This window comes from Martes martes (assembly GCF_963455335.1).
Source record: "Martes martes genome assembly, chromosome: 4".
Taxonomy (NCBI): Eukaryota; Metazoa; Chordata; class Mammalia; order Carnivora; family Mustelidae; genus Martes; species Martes martes.
This window is the reverse complement of record NC_137891.1, coordinates 117,702,135-117,708,100: the sequence shown is the minus strand read 5'-3', so window position 1 is coordinate 117,708,100 and position 5,966 is coordinate 117,702,135. Positions and strand designations below refer to the sequence as shown.

At 41.3% G+C, this 5,966-nt stretch overlaps 1 pseudogene across 1 annotated transcript; it reads left to right on the top strand.

Moving 5' to 3' along the window:
• Positions 1-4,298: 4,298 nt before the first annotated feature.
• LOC308342283 (tubulin alpha-1A chain-like) lies at positions 4,299-5,649 on the top strand (annotated as a pseudogene). The gene has a single exon. The product of its transcript is annotated as a tubulin alpha-1A chain-like (transcript).
• The last annotated feature ends 317 nt before the right edge of the window (positions 5,650-5,966 follow it).

The window sequence follows — 5,966 nt, the reverse complement described above, 5'->3', positions numbered from 1 at the left end:
CCTTCTCAATTATAGCTGTTATCAATTTGAATTTAAATTGTCTGTGTACTATTTATACAAGCATGTAAGTTCCATGAGGATTGGGACCACCGTAGCCATTATATGCAAACATTAAGTACTTGATAAATACTTGTTGAAAGGATAGGTAAAAGAGATGGATAGTTGAATAGTGGGAAGGATGAACAGATTAGTACAATGAATCTCCTCATTCTTGTCCTTTGCAAATTTAAAAGATGACAGGCCCATCTATGATTGGAAAGCTTTTTTCATTTTCAAAGTATTTTCACACCTATTACTTTATCTTACCTTTCTTTTTTTAATTTAAATTCAATTAGCCAACATGTACATCATTAGTTTCAGATGTAGAGTTCAATAATTCATCAGTTGCCTATTAACATCAAATGCTCATCACATCACGAGCCCTCCTTAATGCCCATCTCCCAATCACCCCATCCCCACACCCACCCCTCCTCCAGCAATGAGAAAGAAAACAAGGGAAGATCTCTCTTTTAAAATGTAAGTGTATGATACAGTCCTCAGTGCCTCAGGCACCATGGCTGCTTCTTCCCTCGCTGTCAAGAAGAAAGAAAAGCACCCCCTGGACTTAATGCTGTCCACTTCAGATTTCCTGACCAGTGTCTCAGGAAACCAATGAGCAAATTAACGTGCCTTCTTACTCCCGTGGACCTCTAGACCTCAAACTCTTCTTCAAAAAATGATGAAGTGCCTCTCTGCTTGGTGCTGAGACTCCATCATTACGATCACTTCACTACAGCAAACGATCCTATCTACTCCAGGAGGTTCATACATGGTGACTGCATTAGATTCAGCTGCCTCTACCTTTTGTAACTCCCCCTCATGCTCCCCAGCTGACCAATATTGACCCATAGGTAGAGACATATCTACACTCCTATTCAGCAGGAATAAGTTACAGAAGATAAGACCTCTGCCTTCCCCAATCTTAAAAAATTAAGGGTCAAAATTCTTCAGGAGGGAAATGATGAGGAAGCAGAAGACAAACTGAGGACAAAGCACAACCTGACACCTGGCAACTCCCCTCCCCACTCCTGGGTGGGATATGTGTGACATTCCTCCAGGAAACTTCCAACTATCTTAATGTGAATGCTTTGCTAGAGGGAAAAACAACCTTAGCGTGATCATCACAAGGCCTCTAGTATCCTGAGGGTCTTCTTTAGTTTATGAAAGTCCTTTTGGACACCTCCCTTTTTCCTTATCTCCCTCAACCCCATAGTTTAAATCAGTCATTCCTCACAACCCCAGTGCAGCAGCTCTTTCAGCCCACAGGTTCTGTCCCTGTGCTTTAATAAAACCATCTTTCTGCACCAAAATAATAATAATAATAACAATAACAATAACAATAACAATAAAATGTGAGTGTAGGGGCACCTGGCTGGCTCAGTCAGAACACGTGGCTCTGGTTGGGTGTAAAGATTATTAAAAATAAAACCTTTTTAAAAAAATAAATAAAATAAAATAATAAAATAAAATAAAATGTGATTGTAAAGATCGTTTAAAAAAGTTAAAGAATGCAGAGAGTTTAAAATGACTTAAGAAGGGTGCCTGGGTGGCTCAATGGGTTAAGCCTCTGCCTTCAGCTCAGATCATGATCTCAGGGTCCTGGGATGGAGTCCAGCATTGGGTTCTTTGCTCAGCGGGGAGCCTCCTTCCCCCTCTCTCTCTGCCTGCCTCTCTACCTACTTGTGATCTCTCTCTCTCTGTTAAATAAATTTTAAAAATATTTAAAAAATAAAATAAAATAAAATGACTTAAGAAAATATGGCTAGCTGTATATATGGAAGTCTGGGTTTATGAACTCCAACTCTGTATTTGTTTTGATAATCCACACTCCTCTCAAGTCTTTGAAGCTCAAGTGTTCTAGCACTAAGGAAGGCCACTGAGAAACCCAAGTAGTGTGACTCTCCATATACAACATAAAGTTATTCTACTGCCACCTTAAAATCTTCAGTCATTTGCATTAGTAAAAGATGTAGATATATTTAATGATGTTATCAAGAAAATAAACTAGGTTAATTGAATTGAATATAACCTACCTGTACATGTACATGATTGTTTGGACTGCACACAATGGCCATGTGTTTTGCATATTGTTGTTTTCTAGGGGAATGTGGATTGCAGTTTTGATTAATTGTACTAATTCTCAGACTCAGACTGAGGACTATGTAATTCTTAGGCCCCTTTCATATCCTCTATAAGCCTTCTCTGGAGCTCTTGAAAATGACTTTCAAAAACTGAAATTAGTTTTCTTTCTAATCCCCTAGAGACCAATCCAGTGAATTTCATCATACCATGATGATTAAAAATGTTAAAATGAGTCATGATATAATTAGGAATTTCTTTGTTCAAATCAAACCCCATGAACTACATCTAACACCAGTTCCATTTATAAAAGCAGTCCATCCTTCTTGATGCTGAAGACAAATTTTGGCAAGGGAAAAATATTATAACTTTAGGTGTATATATTAGTCAGTCAATTTTTCTTTTTTTTTTTTAAAGTAAATGGTGGTATAGTATCTCAGGTGATTTGGCAGCCTATACAAAGACACAGTAGAAGAGAACAAGAAAAATTATGAGAACTATAGGGAAGCCATTATAGTTGAAACACAGGTGTCAAAAGGAAGAAACTTTTACTGTCTTAACAGCTGGTAAAACAATTTCTCTAGGAGGGTAACACCACATTTTTCAAGAAATATTTTAACAATCCACTTGGGATGAGAGATGAGACCCCACGGGACATGTCAAGCTAAAAATGATGGCACTGAGCAGGAATGGAATCTCAAAATAGAAGGACACTTTGTTTTGTTGAACCCTTGGATGGAGTTGGGAATGTACATTTATAAAGAGGATCTAGGGCAAAGCCAAATCACTCAGGATAATAAAGAGATGGGTATAAAGAGTTTGGGGCAGGGGCACAGGAAGGGGGGCTGTAGATCCAGGAAGGCTGTTTACCTTGGAGGAAAAGTAGAGACAAAGGAAAAAAGAAATCTTAGAGGAGTGTCAGAGCTGAGAAGGAACTTTGGAGAAGAAATGTCAAATAGTGAGTTGGGGCATTGCTGCTATACCACACATGCTAGAAGATCCCTTTCATCTTCTCTGTGAATTCTGTGTTTCTTACCAAGACTTTTGTAGAGATGGGCTCAAGATAGAGAATGTGAAGATATGCAAAAGTTCTATGTCCACGTGGGTGTAAAATAAAAACAAAGGTTGCTTTCATAGAGGAGACAGCTGGCATCTGGACTTATATGCAGTATAACAAGAAAGTGAGAAGGGATGAGCCTGGAAGAATAAACAGGATGATTTCATGAGAGGTCATGTGAGACATTTTAAAACATAAGCCCCTTGGAGCACTGGGGTGGCTCAGTCTTAATCTCAAGGTTGTGAATTCAGACACCACATTGGGCTTCACACTGGGCATGGAGCCTACTTTAAAAAAAAAAAAAAAGTGTGCCCCTTATCTTAGGGCAAATAAAGAACAGTCACAATGATTTCAGAAGAAAAATTATACAATCAGGGTTATAGTTTAGAAAGATGACTCTAGCAGCAATTCAGAGAATGGGTTGGAGGAAGAAATGCTAGAGGCAAAGGAAAGTTGCCAAACTTTGCAGCAGTCAAGGCAAGACATGTTAATGACCTATGCTGGTTAGAGTAACAGTGAAGATGGGGAGAAGTGGACAATCCGGACATATTAAAGTTAAAATCAGTAGGTCTTGATGATTGATTGGATAGAGGCAAAAGGATTATCAACCTTATGGTTTGCCCAGGACTAAAGAGGTTCCCAAGACATGAGACTTTCAGTTTTAAAATTAAGACAGCTCCAGGCAAGCCATTCCAGTTTCTATGGAACTGCGGGGGTTCCATGGATGTGAAATTTTTCATACTAACACCAAAAAAATTCTGGGAAAACAGGGGTGAATTTGTCACTTTAATGGGTGGTGAAGTTGTGGGTAAGTGAGGTGAGGTGACACCTAATTTCTGGCTGGGGAATGGAGATACCAGTCACTGAGACAGGCAAGGCAGGGGGAAAAAAAAAAAAACAGATTCAGGTGGGAAGAACATGTTGAGTTTTATTTTTGGACATGTCCAGTTTCAAGGACTTACAGAACATCAAAGAAGAAACATCTAGTAGACAAGTAGGTCCTTTTAAGTATCTGGTACTTGGCAGGTTCTCTTATATCAACCATCTTAGAGTTGTGCTGTAAGAAGCAACAACATCCCCCCTTCCTCTCTGCCATCTGCTTGGCAGTCACAAAGCAGCAACCATGCATGAATGCATCTCCATCCATGTTGGTCAGGCTCCATCAGATTGGCAATGCCTGCTGGGAACTCTATTACCTGGAACATGGCATTCAGCCCAATGGCCAGATTCCAAGTGACAAGACCATTAGGGGAGGAGATGACTCCTTCAACACCTTCTTCAGTGAGACAGGTGCTGGAAAGCATGTGCGCAGGGAAGTGTTTGTAGACCTGGAACCCACAGTCATTGATGACGTTCGCACTGGCACCTACCACCAGCTCTTCCACCCTGAGCAGCTCATCACAGAGAAGGAAGATGCTGCCAATAACTATGCCAGAGAGCTCTATACCATTGGTAAGGAGATCATTGACCTTGTCTTGAACTGAATTTGGAAACTGGCTGACCAGTGCAGGTCTTCAGGGCTTCTTGGTTTTCCACAGCTTTGGAGGGGGAACTGGTTCCGGGATCACCTCTCTGCTGATGGAATATCTCTAAGTTGATTATGGCAAGAAGTCCAAGCTGGAGTTTTCCATTTACCCAGCCCTTCAAGTTTCCACAGCTGTATTCGAACCCTACAACTCCACCTTCACTACCCACACCACCTTGGAGCAATCTGATTGTGCTTTCAGAGTAGACAATGAGGTCATCTGTGACATCCGTTGTAGAAACCTCGATATTGAATACCAAACAACACTAATCAAAATAGGTTGATAGGTCAAATTGTGTCCTCCATCACTGCTTCTCTCGGATTTGAGAGAGCCCTAAATGTTGATCTGAGAGAATTCCATACCAACCTTGTGCCCTATCCTCACATCCACTTCCCTCTGGCCACTATGCCCCTGTCACCTCTGCTGAGAAAGCCTACCATGAGCAGCTTTCTGTAGCAGAGATCACCAATGCATGCTTTTGAGCCAGTGAACCAGGTGGTGAAATGTGAGCCTCACCACAGTAAATACGTGTCTTGCTGCCTGTTGTATCATGAAATGTGGTTCCCAAAGATGTCAATGCTGCCATTGCCACCATCAAGACCAAGTATACCATCCAGGTTGTGCACTGGTTCCTCACTAGTTTCAAAGTTGGCATTAATTACCAACCTCCCACTGTGGTACCTGGTGGAGACCTGGCCAAAGTACAGCAAGCTGTGTGTCTGCTGAACACAACCACAGCCATCATTGAGGCCTAGGCTCGCCTGGACTGCAAGTTTGACCTGATGAATGCCAAGTGTGCCTTTGTTCACTGGTATGTGGGGGAGGGCATGGAGGAAGGAAAGGTTTTTTGAGGCCCATGAGGACACGGCTGTCGTTCAGAAGGATTAGAAAGAAGCTGGTATGGATTCTGTTGAAGGAGAGGGTGAAAAAGGAGGAGAAGACTACTAAAGTTAAAACTGTCACAAAGGTGCTTCTTTTACAGGGACACTTGTTCTGTTTTGAACTTGAAAAGTTGTGCTCTGATGAGTTAATTTGTGTGTAGCAGTGTATAGTCTCATATACAATTACCAACCTATGCTTTTTTTTTTTAAGATTTTTATTTATTTATTTATTTGACAGCAAGAGATCACAAGTAGGCAGAGAGGCAGGCAGAGAGAGATGAGGAAGCAGGCTTCCTGCTGAGCAGAGAGCCCGATGGGGGGCTCAATCCCAGGACCCTGAGATCATGACCTGAGCTGAAGGCAGAGGCTTTAAACCACTGAGCC